Source organism: Apteryx rowi, unplaced genomic scaffold (genome assembly GCF_003343035.1).
Source record: "Apteryx rowi isolate R43461 unplaced genomic scaffold, aptRow1 scaffold_811, whole genome shotgun sequence".
NCBI lineage: Eukaryota > Metazoa > Chordata > Aves > Apterygiformes > Apterygidae > Apteryx > Apteryx rowi.
The window spans coordinates 245,693-263,358 of NW_020451107.1; positions in this window are offsets into that span (position 1 = coordinate 245,693).

The window sequence follows — 17,666 nt, forward strand, 5'->3', positions numbered from 1 at the left end:
GTAAATGTAATCTTCAGTAGAGAGCAGATAATCCATGCAGGGGCAGCTCTAAAAAACTCATTGTATCATGAATTCTGCTGTTTGTGGATATAGTTAGCATCAGGATTAATCATAGAAGGGCTGTTGTACGGATTTTGTGGAAACATTTTGCAGTCAGGCCTTGATTTATTTTCATTGCTTATTTGCATGCTTCCTGTATATATGACATCCAGCCCACTGGTGGATGCATACATGCACACATCTCATCACCATAAGACAGGCTGAGTGCTGAAAGGTTAGCTTTGGAGTGTCTTTACTTCCTTCTGTTTCTACTGATAAACAAAAAGTAAGATGTATTAACATGAACAGTATGTACTTTTAAAAAAGGTGTGTAGTAGAATGTGTTGAAAAGGCAAAACAGTTTCAGCGTGAATGACTTACTCCCTTGGAGAGTAACTGTTGCATCAAACGCTCCTGCAACCCAAACCATCTTCTGAGGATATAATATGGTACTAGCATGCTACATTTTCCTTTTTTCTCTCAAACGCGAAAGAAAATCTGGCTCTTCTCCCTTGTAAGTCATTGGTAATGCTCCAGGTGACGGCCAGCAGAGGCCCTTACTGAGAGCGAATGGTTTCCCTACCCACTAATGTCATCAGCTCCTGCAATCAGTCATCCGATGTGTCCAGGATGGCTGGACAGACACCACTATGGGGTAGAGTCACTCCGTGTATGTGCAAGAACCATTCGCCCAGAGTTTTTGAATATCCTGCAGCACGGACTGCTAGACATAAAAAACAGTAGTAAGGATGGTGATAGCATGTAAAGTAATGCAGGAGAAGTGACTGACTTGAAATAGGAAGAAATGGACATGTTTACATACTTTTCAGAGGCCTATATATACTGTTATCTTCCCAGGCAGGGTTAAAAAACAACAAATATACACACACACACACATATGTATATATGTGTGTGTATCTATCTATCTGTCTTTTTTAATGAAAGCACCACCTGGAATGTGCTAATTCTCACTGCCCAGTGTCAATGTTTTCTCTTTTCTCACATTGTCTGTACATCTCACAAGTGTAATAAAAAGGCCTGGGTATGCAGTCATGACTCACTAGCAGCTGATCTCAGCAACTATGCGATCTGTTGTTTATCTCAGAGGTAAAGGAGGGTGGGGCTTTTTTATGTACAGAGCTGTACTTTTTGATATTTAATATTTCAGGTCTCCTTCCCACTGACAATCTGGAGCAGGCAGGGGTCATGACTTAACTTGTCCATAAAGTACACAGCACAATATTGATGCTATAAAGATAAGCAATGTTCATTACAAAGACCACATTAAAATCACATACTTGAAGAGGCAAGTATTTGGATGCTAGGGCATGCTGGATTTATGATTGTCTTTGTGTTATTAATTCAGTCACTACACACACAAGCATAATTATCGGAGCTGGCTGATAATTCAGTAACAGATATTTTGTTTGAATTTCATAGTGCATTAAATATTTTAGAATTCTGCACTGACATATATTTAATGAAATATAAAATGTCTTAGAGGAAAGAATTTAAAAAATATATCTGTTTTCCTGTCAGAGTGGTACCTTGGCAAGACTGAAACAACACTAGCTGTTTCAAAGAGATGCTTATTTCAAATTAGGGCTAATTACGAATGCTCTCCTTAATTACCTGATTACAGCCTCATTAATGTGTACAGATTGAATGCACAAGAAAGCTAAGTTATTTATATGTGAATTTCTGTAGATCTCAATCAGACTGGGATTTGATTACCCAAATGTAGGTACCTCTTGTCATTTGAGACACGAAGGTGTCCCACCTGGCTCCCAGCTGCTGCTTCTGAGGGAGCTGGCGGATGTTATTGCTAGGCCACTCTCCATCATCTTTGCAAGGTCCTGGAGAACAGGAGAGGTGCCTGAGGACTGGAAGAAAGCCAGCGTCACCCCAGTCTTCAAAAAGGGCAAGAAGGAGCACCCAGGGAACTACAGGCCAGTCAGCCTCACCTGCATCCCTGGAAAGGTGATGGAGCAGCTCATCCTGGGGGCCATCTCTAAGCCTGTGGAGGACAAGAAGGTGATCAGGAGTGGTCAGCATGGCTTCACCAAGGAGAAATGATGCTTAACCAATCTGATAGCCTTCTGTGCCGGAAGGACTGCCTGGGTAGATGAGGGGAGAGCAGTGGATGTTGTCTACCTGGACTTCAGCAAGGCTTTCGACACTGTCTCCATAACATCCTCATAGACAAGCTCAGGAAGTGTGGGCTAGATGAGTGGACAGTGAGGTGGCTTGAGAACTGGCTGAATGGCAGAGCTCAGAGTGTTGTGATCAGTGGCACAGAGTCTAGGTGGAGGCCTGTAGCTAGCAGTATCCCCCAGGGGTCAGTCCTGGGTCCAGTCTTGTTCAACTTCTTCATCAATGACCTGGGTGAAGGGACAGAGTGCCTCCTCAGCAAGTTTGCTGATGATACAAAACTGGGAGGAGTGTCTGATACCCCAGAAGGCTGTGCTGCCATTCAGAGAGACCTGGACAGGCTGGAGAGGTGGGCAGAGAGGAACCTCCTGAAGTTCAACAAAGGCAATTGCAGGGTCCTGCACCTGGGGAGGAATAACCCCATGCACCAGTACAGGTTGGGGGTTGACCTGCTGGAGAGCAGCTCTGCGGAGAAGGAGCTGGGAGTGCTGGTGGACATCAAGTTGACCATGAGGCAGCAATGTGCCCTTGTGGCCAAGAAGGCCAATGGTATCCTGGGGTGCATCAGAAGAGTGTTGCCAGCAGGTGGTTGCTCTGCGGAGAAGGAGCTGGGAGTGCTGGTGGACACCAAGTTAAGCATGAGGCAGCAATGTGCCCTTGTGGCCAAGAAGGCCAATGGTCTCCTGGGGGGGTGCATCAGGAAGAGTGTTGCCAGCAGGTGGAGGGAGGTGATCCTCCCCCTCTACTCAGCCCTGGTGTGGCCGCATCTGGAGTACTGTGTCCAGTTCTGGGCTCCCCAGTACAAGAGAGACATGGCACTGCTGGAGACAGTCCAGCGAAGGGCTATAAAGATGATTAGGGGACTGGAGCATCTCTCCTCTGAGGAAAGGCTGAGAGAGCTGGGCCTGTTTAGCCTGGAGAAGAGAAGACTGAAGGGGGATCTTATTAATGTATACAAATATCTGAAGGGAGGGTGTCAAGAAGATGGGGCCAGACTCTTTTCAGTGGTGCCGAGCGACAGGACATGAGGCAATGGGCACAAACTGAAACACAGACGCTTCCATCTGAACATGAGGAAACACTTCTTGACTGTGAGGGTGACAGAGCACTGGAACAGGTTGCCCACAGAGGTTGTGGAGTCTCCTTTTCTGGAGATATTCAAAACCCGCCTGGACGTGATCCTGTATAATGTGCTCTAAGTGACCCTGCTTGAGCAGGGGAGTTGGACTAGATGATCTCCAGAGGTCCCTTTCAACCTCAACCATTCTCTGATTCTGTGATTCTGAAAGGTGCAAGTCCTCTTTAGATCTTTTCTCATGTCCCTTAGCCCTGTGCAAACATTTCAGATGCCTGATGGGGTCTTGTGGCACTAGTGCTTACATCCAGGCAGTTAAATCCACACTTACTGACTTTTCAAGCCAGAAAATATGTTGAAATTAGAATTGTATGTACAGTTATGCTAATATGCAGATTTTCTCACATCAGTGGTAATCCAAATAGGAACAGTGCTCACTTGCAGCATATCAGATGTCAACACCTATATGTAATCTGGCATTGCAAAATCTTGTTAAACAAAACCAGACGTGCAGCATAAACAGGAAAACACAGTGCCTAAGTGTAAATGATGCTCCAAGGGAGGTGTATGGACTCGTACATAGTGAAATAATGTAAGACATCATCCTTGTGAATAGAACAATGGGAATACTAWTTTAAACCAAAGGGCTATCTAGCTTCTGTTTCTGTCTGTGGCAGGAGCAGATATTTCTGTTTTCTTTTTTTCTTTTTTCTTTTTGGACCTATAAGGAATTCATAATACTTTCCTTGCAAATTTTTGGTAAAATATTTTTTTGTTTACAACCAGCCATAAAGCTAGTCTAGTTGTTTCACTTAAAAAAAAATTTCAGTACTTTTTGGTGGAAAAAAAGTCTCTGTAAGAAGCAGTGACAAGATTGAAAAACTTTCTTTTCAATCTCCTCTTTTGACTGTACCTGCTCAACATTTTATGTCCCAGGCATGGCATAAAATGGTACCTCAAAATCTCTAGTTCTCAGACATAATGTTGAAATACATGCCTTGGAGCATTATTACATGAGATGTATTTATTGCAGAGGTGATATCCAAACACAGACTCTCTTGAAATGTGTGAATCATAATTATTGGCTTGTTGGATAAGCGATAAGTTGACTCTGCACGTCTGTATTCTTTCTTCCCAGAGATATCCTTCTAAGGTGAAGGCTAAGAGTAGTATCATTTCTAATATGCCTATCTGACATTTGGGAGAAGACAGTTTTACATCAGTTCTTCATCACTGTTATCTTTCTGGGCGAGGTTTCTGTGAGGTCTGTTCTTTTGTTCCTTGATCTCTAAACTTTTTATTTTTGAAAGCACTGGGCTTTGGGAGGTGACTAATCAGCAGATTGCAGCAGATGCATGTAGCAGGGCACAGACCTTTGGGAGGTCTTCAACTCACTAACATTATGTTAGATTGATGTCAGAACTCAGGACCTGTTGGAAGTCATTAGGGCAGCAGCATTAGCGTGCAGCACTGAGGTCAAGGCACAAAAAAACTGCCTTACTGGCTAAGGATGTCCTCCAGGGACAAGTTGCTCTGAACTAACTAGCTGCACATTCTTTTCTCCTTGGCCTTCAGGTAATGAGGATCTGAAGCTGAATTGCTAAACTGGTTAGTTCAGCACAAATACTTGAAATAGGATGAACAGCAGAGGAAGTATACAGGAGGGGAGAGAGTCCATCAGTTTTGGTACTTTTAATGTAAGTTTAGGTTTGGAGATCATGTTATTCAATAAAATCAGTATTTTACAGCTATGCTTGCCTCTGGTCAGTGAATGAGAATGACAGAAAGAATTAATTTACAAAAGTAAATGCCTCTAAAGAGGGATATAGAAAATCCATGAAGTTTCATGTGTGCATCTTTGTATGTGCCAAGAGAAAAAGACAGGGAGCATGAACCATGTTCAGGTTTTTCTGCAGAAGAAAGTAGGTGTGGATGGGAACTACATGCTCAGTAATTCAGCTGCTGCAGTTATGTTGTCTGTTGACCGATGGAGGTCTGTTGGACTACTTAAAAATGTTTGCACTTTAAAATCTTCCACCTAATGTGTCCTTTTTACTCACCTTTGTTCACATAAGAGAAGGAAAAGGTAGGGAAGCTCTCCATCTGTTTTCAACTGCTTTAGCCTTCATCATTTCCATTGGACAACAAACTATCAACTCTATTCTGTCCTAAAACTTGATTAAAACCCCTGTTTTGTACACTTACTTTTTTAGTAATCATTTGAATAATTGCTACAATGTAATTCTGACAGATAAAAATTGCTCCCAGTGTATAATTTGTGCTGAAGCTGTAGTCTAATTTTGCCCTCTCTTGACATTCTGAGCAATAAAGGGCTGTGCATAGGTACTATTGCTCTGTATTTCCTAAATACTAAAGTTTAATGTAAAGGCCATGTTTTCAGAGTCAAGCAGTACCTTTTTTTTTTTTTTTKTCAGTGGTCCTGGCTTTGAATAATTGACATTTTTCATTCCTTCCTGAAATACAATAGTGAATGCATTAAAGGACAGAATAGAAAATATGAAGTTTTGAAAGTTTGTTCTATTTTAATTCAGCATATCAGGATCTGCTTCTATGTTTGTTCAGTATTTATCTTAACTTTGTCAATAATCTAAAGTTTCAATGTTTTACTTAATTCTTCCAATAAAATATAAGGTCTTCCATAAAGTAAAGGCTTTTAGTATTCTTCCCAGATAGTTTCCATGCATTTTTCTGATACAGAATATTTTATTAACTTTAAATAATGTCTTTCATCTCCAAGGGATTGCAAATTCTCAGACCTGTCAGTGTACAGTTTCTCCTGCAGGGGGAAGGCAACAGAAAATACAGGTATGCATGAACTGAGCAACTGAAAGGAGGAAAGGATTTTTAGGGCAAGTGTACAAGAAAAAGAGCATTCCTTTTATGGCTTATTGTCAGGTTCAGCATACAATTTATTTGGTGAGTTTAGATTTCTCTGTTAAAAATTATCAACAAAAAGTCAGTGTGTATCTTTTTACATTTGAGGAACGGTTTACCTGAGCATACCACAGTATTTAGTATTCAAATAGTTATTAATAATTCCTCTTTGGTGGCCATGTCCATGGAATGCTGACCCAATAAATTTTATGCATATTTTTGTTATCTATATCCAGATGATTTCCAAGTAAATATACATAAAGTAATTATTACGCAATTTTAATTGAAAACAAAATTGGTTAGAAAATATTTTTAATTAATGTTCTAACATAGATTTTTGTTTTTTGAATGAAGATTTTTCTGAATGGTCCATTTCAGAAATATAGGAAAATTCCACTTTATTTCACTTTAGGAAAGTAAATCACTGGAAATGCTTCCCTACATAATTTTTATGTTTTATTAGTTTTGTATACAAGGTATGCTGTGTGTCCTTAAGCTGATTGGATAATGACTCAGTCCTGTCTGCTGTAGTAGATAGGCTGAGGTCCACCGGCATGAATGTGTAGATTCCCTGCAGGTTGCTCCAAAAAGCCACCTGCAGGCTCTTGCCCTTCCCTTGTCTTTCCTTTCTCCTCATTCCTCTCCCTGTCTCTTTTTGTGTTGCTGTGGAGCAGGATTCATCAATGTAATAAATACAGCAGTTTGAACAAATTCAGGGTCATGGCTAGCTGATTTAGCTTTTGCTTCTGTAATATGCAGCAGAGGTTGTTGCTCTGCGCAGGCGTGACTGGGATGGAAGTAGAAAACATTAGGAAAGTTGCATGTTGTGTCTGCTTTTTGTCAGGAAGCATTTGATTTCAGATGTTCCTGGGTCCCTGCCACTCCGTGGACTCCCTGTATCTTCATTACTGACTCCCTCCCTGTCTTTCTTTAGCTAAGCAACAAATCTTACTGACTGACTTAAAGTTAAAATGCTCTGTCATAAACAGAGCTTGTTAGCTATATCTTTATAATTGCCTGCCTAGACGTGTCCTACAAGTGGGAGACTTTGGTCAGCTGAGAGTGCAGCAGTTCTCAAGATCAGCAGTGAGGATCACAAGGATACAAACAAAACATTTTTCAGATACTGCCCAAGCTTCCTATGGGCTTGGGCATGCCGTGCTCTGCTCTGTTTTTGATTCATCAAGCCTTCTTGCAGAATCCCTGCATCTGAAAGGACAACCTCCAAACTCAACTCCCCAGCTTGCCCCCACACACACACACACCACAAAAAAAACAACAAAACAAAAAAACAGATTAAGTCTGAGCAGCTGAATTATATAAAGGTTGATGAGTGAACTCTGCTCTCTGCTCACAGTGTTTATGCTTATCTAGTGATAGGTAATTCAGGAACAGCTGCCCATATTGGCATGTTGTTTGCTTTCCTCTAGAAAGCAACATCCTGCCCCAACATTTAAAATCAGCTGTTAATAGAATCAAGTTATGTGAGTTTAGGATTGGCCTAACTTTGCTCCCATTTATCAGCGCAGTGAGTGTTTCCAAATATCCTCCCTAATGCAGTATAGATATGTTGATAGCCTCAGCGGAGGGCAGGGAGAGAGTTCATCAGTATGGAATGTATGTACTGTTGTAATCATGACTGACTAAGGCGCTACACAAGGCACGCTTCATAAGAAAAAGGTAATATCTTTTATTAGGCTAATCAATACAGTTAAAATGTAGGGGAAAAAAAAGTCCTCCAAACTTTCTAATACAACTGCAGCATCTGTTTGTTTCCAGTATTCCTGTTGGTCAAGTTAAAAGGCTCCTCCTCTGTAAATCTTGTCTTGTTTATATGAAAGCAAATTATGCCTACTGTTTTCGCCCAGCAGCTTGCAATACTTAATAGGTGAACAGTAAGGGAAATAAAATTCCTCCATTCAGCTGTTCCTTGGCTTCTTTCAAGGTCTTTTTTTATTTGACAGAGTAAAACATGTAATCAGGAACATGTAATTTTTAGTGAGCACAGCAGTGATTGTCTGTATTGAGTAGTTAATCAAAACTTGTCTGAACACACAGTCATCTGTTTTTTGAAGCACATACAATGTATTTTACTCTTACTACCAGGAGTTGCGTATGTCTGTTGTATTTGGCCTTAGTAACATAAGAAGTCAAAAAGTCTGAATACAATTGTCAGACTTTATTGATTAATCTTATAGTCTAAAAATTTAATTAGTTAAAAACATTGTATAAAAAGGGTGGGTATTTTTAATGTCTTTAGTAAGGCTTTAGAGTAGTCTGATTTAAGAGATAAGAGGCAAGTAGTCTTAAGTGATCTTTTTTTTTCCCCTTGCATGATGAAAACTCAACAGGAAGCGATAATTCTTATAGGAAAAAATATGAACACACATAAGCACATACATTGCCTGTGAAAAGAGAGATGATCCATTTAAGGTGAATGATTCTACTGAAAAATGGATGAAACTTTGAAATAAATCTCCTAATTTCTTTAGTTTAAATGGGAATAGTCAAAAGTGTTAGCATTTGGGTTCTTTTAAAAATCAAAAATGGTAGCTATATACCATGTTCATATAGGTCACTGGCAAAGATATATCAGCAGGTATATATACCTGCTTAATTAATTAAGCTAAGTTCAAAACATTAAGTATGAAACCCTGTAGAATAGCTAAGGGACCAGACTGGGGAGCTAGAGCTTCCTTTTCCTCCCTCCAGGCCCTCCAAACTCTCGCACACTCTTTGCCCAATCCTCACCCTGTCCAGTTCTCCTTCACACAGACTTTTGCAAATGACTCAAACCCAAACTCTCACTCAAACTCAGAAAATCCTGTCAATATTAGTTGTTTACATCTTAAGAAAAAAAAAAAGTCTCCATCTGAAAATCTTCACAGCCATCTGCAGATGGTTCACAAAATATCCAGAGGAGACTCTAAATAACTTATATTCTGAAACCGCTTGAGGCCAAAAGCTTAGCTGAATGTTTGTAACGCTGAAGGAGAGCCTACAGAAATGTTTACCCCAGCATTTCTAAGGACATGAGTGCTGCTTGGGACACAAAATGGGACATTATGCCAAATCCAGAACACTCCTGTAAAGGTTCCTTCAGAAATGGTACTTGATGCACACAGCATTTTTTTTTAGCAAGGGTTAATTAAGCCTGGGAAAGGTTTGTCATTATATCAGTTTGTTCAGAAAAATGGTATTATTCACCATGGAGTGACCAGGGGTCTAATTTCCAGATGTTACCAAGTCTACTGTGCAGAAAGCTGGAAGGAAGCATAAAATTAAATTTGTACTACTAGCATAGGCTGGAGGTTATCCCTCACCATCATATCCTCTTTTACTTTCATGCCAGTAAAGTAGTTAATTTGAAAAGGCAACCTTCTTTTAAATTGTTTTTCAGATCTGATACATTTGTCATGCTCTGCTAATCCACATACTTTCTGACCTGACCTGCATTGGTCACTTTTTTAATGTGGTTGATGACAGCCTAATGATCAGTGGTGTCTCATAGATGGAAATTTTGTTTTGCTTCAGGCCACCTAATTGTCTCCAAATTTAACAGTGTCTTGTGGTTTATGTCATATTCTGTCACCACTGCGATCATATTCTTTGTAGCTGTTGAACTTCGGATGGGTATTAATTGCCAGTTTTGATATATGGCAAAAAAGAGCAGGCTGAAATTCACAGAATCACAGAATGGTTGAGGTTGGAAGGGACCTCAGGAGATTATCTAGTCCAACTCCCCTGCTCAAGCAGGGTCACCTAGAGCACATTATACAGGATCACGTCCAGGCGGGTTTTGAATATCTCCAGAAAAGGAGACTCCACAACCTCTGTGGGCAACCTGTTCCAGTGCTCTGTCACCCTCACAGTCAAGAAGTGTTTCCTCATGTTCAGATGGAAGCGTCTGTGTTTCAGTTTGTGCCCATTGCCTCATGTCCTGTCGCTCGGCACCACTGAAAAGAGTCTGGCCCCATCTTCTTGACACCCTCCCTTCAGATATTTGTATACATTAATAAGATCCCCCTTCAGTCTTCTCTTCTCCAGGCTAAACAGGCCCAGCTCTCTCAGCCTTTCCTCAGAGGAGAGATGCTCCAGTCCCCTAATCATCTTTATAGCCCTTCGCTGGACTGTCTCCAGCAGTGCCATGTCTCTCTTGTACTGGGGAGCCCAGAACTGGACACAGTACTCCAGATGCGGCCACACCAGGGCTGAGTAGAGGGGGAGGATCACCTCCCTCCACCTGCTGGCAACACTCTTCCTGATGCACCCCCCCAGGAGACCATTGGCCTTCTTGGCCACAAGGGCACATTGCTGCCTCATGCTTAACTTGGTGTCCACCAGCACTCCCAGCTCCTTCTCCGCAGAGCAACCACCTGCTGGCAACACTCTTCTGATGCACCCCAGGATACCATTGGCCTTCTTGGCCACAAGGGCACATTGCTGCCTCATGGTCAACTTGATGTCCACCAGCACTCCCAGCTCCTTCTCCGCAGAGCTGCTCTCCAGCAGGTCAACCCCCAACCTGTACTGGTGCATGGGGTTATTCCTCCCCAGGTGCAGGACCCTGCAATTGCCTTTGTTGAACTTCAGGAGGTTCCTCTCTGCCCACCTCTCCAGCCTGTCCAGGTCTCTCTGAATGGCAGCACAGCCTTCTGGGGTATCGGCCACTCCTCCCAGTTTTGTATCATCAACAAACTTGCCGAGGAGGCACTCTGTCCCTTCACCCAGGTCATTGATGAAGTTGTTGAACAAGACTGGACCCAGGACTGACCCCTGGCACGGCGACGCTAGCTACAGGCCTCTAACTAGACTCTCCGCATCAGTGGAGCACAACCCTCTGAACTCTGCCAGCCAGCCAGTTCTCAAGCCACCTCACTGTCCACTCATCTAGCCCACACTTCCTGAGCTTGTCTATGAGGATGTTATGGAGACAGTGTCGAAAGCCTTGCTGAAGTCCAGGTAGACAACATCCACTGCTCTCCCCTCATCTACCCAGGCAGTCCTTCCGGCACAGAAGGCTATCAGACTGGTTAAGCATCATTTCTCCTTGGTGAAGCCATGCTGACCACTCCTGATCACCTTCTTGTCCTCCACAGGCTTAGAGATGGCCCCCAGGATGAGCTGCTCCATCACCTTTCCAGGGATGCAGGTGAGGCTGACTGGCCTGTAGTTCCCTGGGTGCTCCTTCTTGCCCTTTTTGAAGACTGGGGTGACGCTGGCTTTCTTCCAGTCCTCAGGCACCTCTCCTGTCCTCCATGACCTTTCAAAGATGATGGAGAGTGGCTTAGCAATAACATCCACCAGCTCCCTCAGCACTCGTGGGTGAATCCCATCGGGGCCCATGGATTTGTGGGTGTCAGGTTTGCCTAAATGATCTCTAACCCCATCCTCCTCCACCAAGGGGAAGTCTTCCTTTCTCCAGACTTTCTCTCTTGCCTCCAGGGTCTGGTGTTCCTGAGGGCTGGCCTGAGCAGGAAAGACTGAAGCAAAGAAGGCATTCAGTAATTCTGCCTTCTCTGCATCTTTGTCACCAGGGCACCCACCCCATTCAGCAGCGGGCCCACATTTTCCCTAGTCTTCGTTTTGCTACTGATATGTTTGAAGCCCTTCTTGCTGTCCTTGACATCCCTTGCCAGATTTAATTCCAAATGGGCCTTAGCCTTCCTCGTTGCATCCTTGCATACTCTAACAACTCCTATATTCCTCCCAAGTGGCCTGTCCCCCTTTCTACTTTCTGTATACTTCCTCCTTCTGGTTGAGTTTTGCCAGGAGCTCCTTGCTCGTCCACACAGGTCTCCTGCCTCCTTTGCTTGACTTCCTACTCATAGGGATGCTCTGATCTTGAGCTTGGAGGAAATGATGCTTGAATATTAACCAGCTCTCTTGGACCCCCCCCTTCCTTCTAGGGCCTTAACCCATTGGATTCCTCCAAGTAGGTCCCTGAAGAGGCCAAAGTGTTCTCTCCTGAAGTCAAGGGTTGCAATCCTACTTAGTGCCCTGCCTCCTCCTCGCAGCATCCTGAACTCCACCATCTCATGGTCACTGCAGCCAAGGCTGCCCCGACCTTCACGTCTTCCACCAGTCCTTCTTTGTTAGTACAAGGTCCAGCAGCACACCTCTCCTCCTTGGCTCCACCACCACCTGTGTCAGAAAGTTGTCACCAATGCTCTGCAGGAACCTCCGGGACTCTTTGTGCCTAGCTGTGTTGTCTCTCCAGCAGATATCAGGCTGGTTGAAGTCCCCCATGAGAACCAGGGCCTGGGATCATGAGGCTACTTCCAGCTGTCTGTAGAAGGCCTCCGCCACTTCCTCTTCCTGATCAGGTGGCCTGTAGTAAACACCTGCAACAGTGTCACCCATGCTAGCCTGCCCTTTAATCCTTACCCGTAAGCTCCCAACTTGCTCTTCATCCACCCCTAGGCAGGGCTCAATACGTTTCAGTTGCTCTCTCACATAGAGAGCAACTCCACCACCTTGCCTTCCTGGCCTGTCTTTCCTAAAAAGCATCCCTGACAGCACTCCAGTCATGTGAGCTATCCCACCATGTCTCTGTAATTGCAATGAGATCATGGCCCTGCGAGTGCACACAGATCTCTAGTTCTTCCTGTTTATTCCCCATGCTGCATGCATTGGCGTACAGGCATTTCAGAGAGGTGACTGAGCACGCAGGTTTCCCAGGAGGGATACAAGAGGCTCCTCCATAGCCATGTCCCGTGCGCACTTCCCTGGCTGCATGCACCCACTGGAGGCATCCCGACTTGAGCCACGTTTTGCCAACTACCCTGTCACTCTAACTCTCCCCTTCCCCTGTCTTTCCTAGTTTAAAGCTCTCCTTATCAGGTTGGCCAACCTGTTGGCAAAGACACACGTGCCCCGCTTAGTGAGGTGGATCCCATCTCTCGCCATCAGTTGTCAATCTTCAAACAGGGTCCCGTGGTCGTAGAAACCAAAACCCTCTTGCCAACACCAGTGGTGCAACCAGCTGTTAACTTGGAAAGTCCGTCCCCTCCTCCTCACATCCATCCCTCTCACTGGCAGGACTGAGGAGAAAGTGACCTGGGCTCCCAGACCCTTCACCACCATCCCCAGAGCTCGGAAATCCTGCTTGATGGTTTCCAGTTTGCCCTTGGTGTCATCAGTGCCCACATGGAAGAGCAGCAGAGGGTAATAGTCTGATGAGTGGACAAGCCTTGGCAGTCTTTCCATGATATCTCATATTCAAGCCCCTGGCAGGCAACAAACCTCTCTAGACAGGAGGTCAGGTCAGCAGATAGGTGCCTCCGTCCCCTGCAGCAGGGAGTCACCCACAACAATCACTTGCCGCTTCTTCCGGATGCTCCCACATGGCACAGGGTCTGTTGTCCCAGTTGCTTCCCTTGCAGCCATGTCCAGCTCCTCCTTATCCTGGAGGGCACTAAACCTGTTCCTCAACTGCAAGTCCTCAGGAGGAGTAGGAGCCTTTCTCCTCCTATGAGGAGTGACCAGCTTCCAGCCACCTTCTACAGTGTTATGATGTACCGTTTCACACGGCACAGAGCCCTCCAGCAGCTCCACTGCTGTGGGGGCCTGAGACTCCTGGAGCTGTACAGTCTCCAAGAATACCCTGTCTGTCTCCTTCTCATCCTATTGGATGCTACGCAGCCTACTGACTTCCTCCCGTAACTCCCTTACTTGACGAAACAACTCGTCAACAGCAGCACACCTCCTGCAGGAGAGCTGACTGCCAGCCCAGGCCTCCTGGAGAGGCCCCAAGCACTCCCTGCAGCCTGAGACCTGTAGAGCTGCATCTGCTTTCAGAGGGTCTGTCTGGGTCCCAGCCTCTGACACAGCGACTCCAACGGCTACTGGGGAATGTGCTCTGTGGTGTGTCATGACCATACTTGAGGAAGCGTACACTGCAGGGATTGGAAACAAAGATGCCTTCTTACATTCTGCTGCACAAACTGCTGCCCTCTGGGAGCTGCGCTCTAGGCCTGGCTCTTATATAGGCCTCTCCCTAGCACTGACTCACAGGGTGCTTGACTGCCCTAATCAAGGGCCATCTGGATCAAAGGCCCCAACTCCCTCTGGTCAGGGGCAACCGAGAGCTCGTTGGCTGCTCCTAGGTAGAGCTTCTCCCAGAAAAAGTTAAGGCCTCCTGCAGTTGCACTTGCCTGGCTTCCCCTTTCCTGTTCACAGTAATCACCTTCTAGTTCCTCGGGGGTCCTCAGAAAGCCCCACAACTTTCAACAAGGTCCTCAAAAGTTCTAGTCAGAGCCCAAACACTGCTGCGCAACCTGCTGCGTCTGTTCGCTGCTTCTGTTAGCTTCCCTATCCTTGTGATAGTTTGGGAACTAAGAAATGGTGTGAATGTGCTAGTCAGATATTATTGTAACATATAACATATGATTGCTATGTGATATTTAATATATTATGCTCACACATGCAAACACAGGAGTGTATTTGTGTATATTTCAAATGAAGCTTACATGGCCTCCTACATCACATTTCAAGCCTCTTTTACGAAAGCAAATCTTGAGTTTCTAAAGCTGATAACTTTCCTATCAATAATAGACTTTATCAATAGGAAAATTATCTCCTGCTGGCCTGATTTGCTGCAACTACATCAAAGCACCTGTGCCTCATCCCCGTCATTGGGCCAATTTGCATATTTATCTCACATAGGATGGGGGGGGGGGGGAAGAGGGCTTCAGCCCCACTTTCTGGGACACTGGCAGAACTTGCCCTCCCAGCTGCTCTGCAACTCTATAGTTTCTCTCTGGCTCTTCCCCAGAGAAGGGCTGCAGAAGGGAGATGCAATGTGACTGCATGTGAATGCTGTGCTGTGTTGTCTCTTCCCCATCCTGGCAGCTCCACACTGTACAAACAGCCCCTCATCATGAGATCTGACATAGGGATGCTTAAACTGGAGCAGCTGAGAGAGTGCTCATCCCTCCCCTTGCTGCCCCTCATATCACTGCTATACCCAAACCCTAGCCATGTTATGAAGCTGCAAGAATGCTGTTGCCACAGAAAAAGCTTTTATTCTGTGTGATTGCAAGACCCACAGACTGGCTGCATAGACACTTCTCCACTTGGAAAGGAAGACATGGAAGAAGAGAAGCCATGACCTTACTGAAGATTATTTCACAAAGAATTTTTATTTTCACCTCTGTTATGCTCCTGTATTTTTCCTCTCCCTTTTTTTTTTAATTTCTGCACTGTAAAAATCTCCTATCTAATTGCATTTTTCAACTAATTTTAGTATTTTTTAATACATTCTTTAGGAAGATTTTGTTATGTGTCACCTCTACACACACTGACCCAGAAGTAGGGAGGCTTATAATGCTACAGTTTGTCTCCTCTGCGTGTAGCAGTTGCAAGTAAAAAACCCCCTAGAACTACCTTTAAACCATACACTACAGTTCACTATGGTTTACTTTAGATTTGCAGTAATCCTCTGCCAGAATATTTGGTAGTCCTTCATGAGGAAAACAAAGACAATTTGAAGAAAAAGGAAGTTTTAATTTGTATCTGAGGAAGCTGACTGGATATTTGGAAATGAATATAAGGGAATTGGAAGGAAATGGGGTCAAGGGTTAACTGTGCATTTGTCTAATGTGTACAAAAATAGGTAAAATTTGTGAATGAGAGTGTGCATGTGTGTGTATGTGCATTGGCGGGGGATGGACTAGCATGCAGTGCTTGCCTACAACATGCCTCTCTGGTATGCTGTGTGTGTGTGTATTAGTAATCAGGCTGTCATATTTGTGATTATGAAAGTCTAAGATATCTGTCAGATCATACTTTTATGAAAGTTTTGTGTATATTTCATGGAGTTCATTGATATTTGTATGACTTCTGTTCAAAGGCTGGTGTGTGTACAGGCTGTACAGGAAAAGGAGGTAAGGATTTGTAGAAATCAGTGTTAACGTTAAGGTGGGGTTTTTCTTTCAGGTAACAAATATTCTGTGCTTCTATATTAGCTTGCCAAAGATTGAGCCCTAAAAGCTAGATAAACTGATACAATATTTAATTTTGTGTAAATGATAACCCTAAAAGCTATTGACCATATTTTCTGATGTAAAGTGCACAGAATTTTCTACATAACAATGATTAATGCTTATTTTGCAATAATGCTCAGATATCCCAACCAGAAATGGGGTCTGGCTCCATTAATGCATTTCTTTCCCCCTAACTTCCCAAGGATCTTTCCTGGATACTGCCTGCCTGCTGAGTTAATGAGGGGCAAATCATGTCCACAGAGTTGTACACGTGATTTCCATCAAATTTCAGTGTCTGCTCTCTAATTACCACTTGAGGATAGTTTAATTCTCAATATCTTCCAAGTCAGATTCCACAATTCTTTACATTTCGTGTAACAGCAGGACAACCTCCATGAGTAAACCCACACCTTGGAGATTCCTGTCTGTGCATGGAATTATTCTCAATAAACTACTCCTGAATAGTTCCCTTTGCAGGCATTCTTGTTTTCAGTTTAGACTGCTTTTCTTCTGTGAGTGAATTCAGGAAATCTTGGCCATTCTTCTAAAAATTTAGAAATAAATTTAAGTGCAAAACAGATTCCTCCATGCTAAACTTAGCACTCCTTAATAAATGTATATAACTATTTGATGTTTCACTGCTTACTTTGGCAATATAATACAGTTCCTGACTGTAAAAGGCTGGGTTGGATTTTAATTTACTAGTTTAACTTGGACTTCACTTTTCAACATGAAGCGTGGAAGTTTCCATATGTAACTCACCAGCTTTTAGATGTCAGTGGGGCATTTTTCACTGATTTAGGGGGAAAAAAACAGAAGCAATATCAGTGTTATAATAAAGAATTTTTTTTTCTTAATCATTTTAATAGTATCTGTGTGACAATGTGTCATATAAGATTGTTGAAATTAATTCCTGAAACAAAAGTAAATAAACTAAAGCAAACGCTAATAACTTCAGTTTATTTTACTAAACAAGTGGTTATGCAGAACCTCTTTTTTTTATATATATAGAATCTGCCCTCCATTAAAACATAAACTCATTTTTGTTTGAGTTTTAAAATGGGTTCTATTATAAAATTGTTTATAGAATATGATTTAGGTCCTCTTCCTGATTTAGGTTCCAGTTCAGGAATGGGATTTACGTGTGTAAAAGTTAGCCTCTGTTTCAGTTAGGATAAAGAAAGATGTTTTCCTGAGTTGAACTTTCTCACTTAGTCAAATTTTATTTTCACAAATGACCTACTAACATCCATGTGACTTAACCCATTCTTCTGACTAAGAGTTGCATATTTAGGCTTTTACAGCGTAAACATCTCTGCCAATTTTTGAATCAGCTTGTTGAGCAGGAAGTTGGGAAACAGCTTGAAGCTTTGGAGTTTTTTCTTCTGAGACAAACTATTTCCCCACAGCCAACTGTCCTGACTATTTCAGAATAATAGATTTTCTGAAGTAACAACAGGCTTGTTGTTATGGAAAATATTTCAGAAAACAACAATACTTGAAGCAGCTTAATGAGAGTT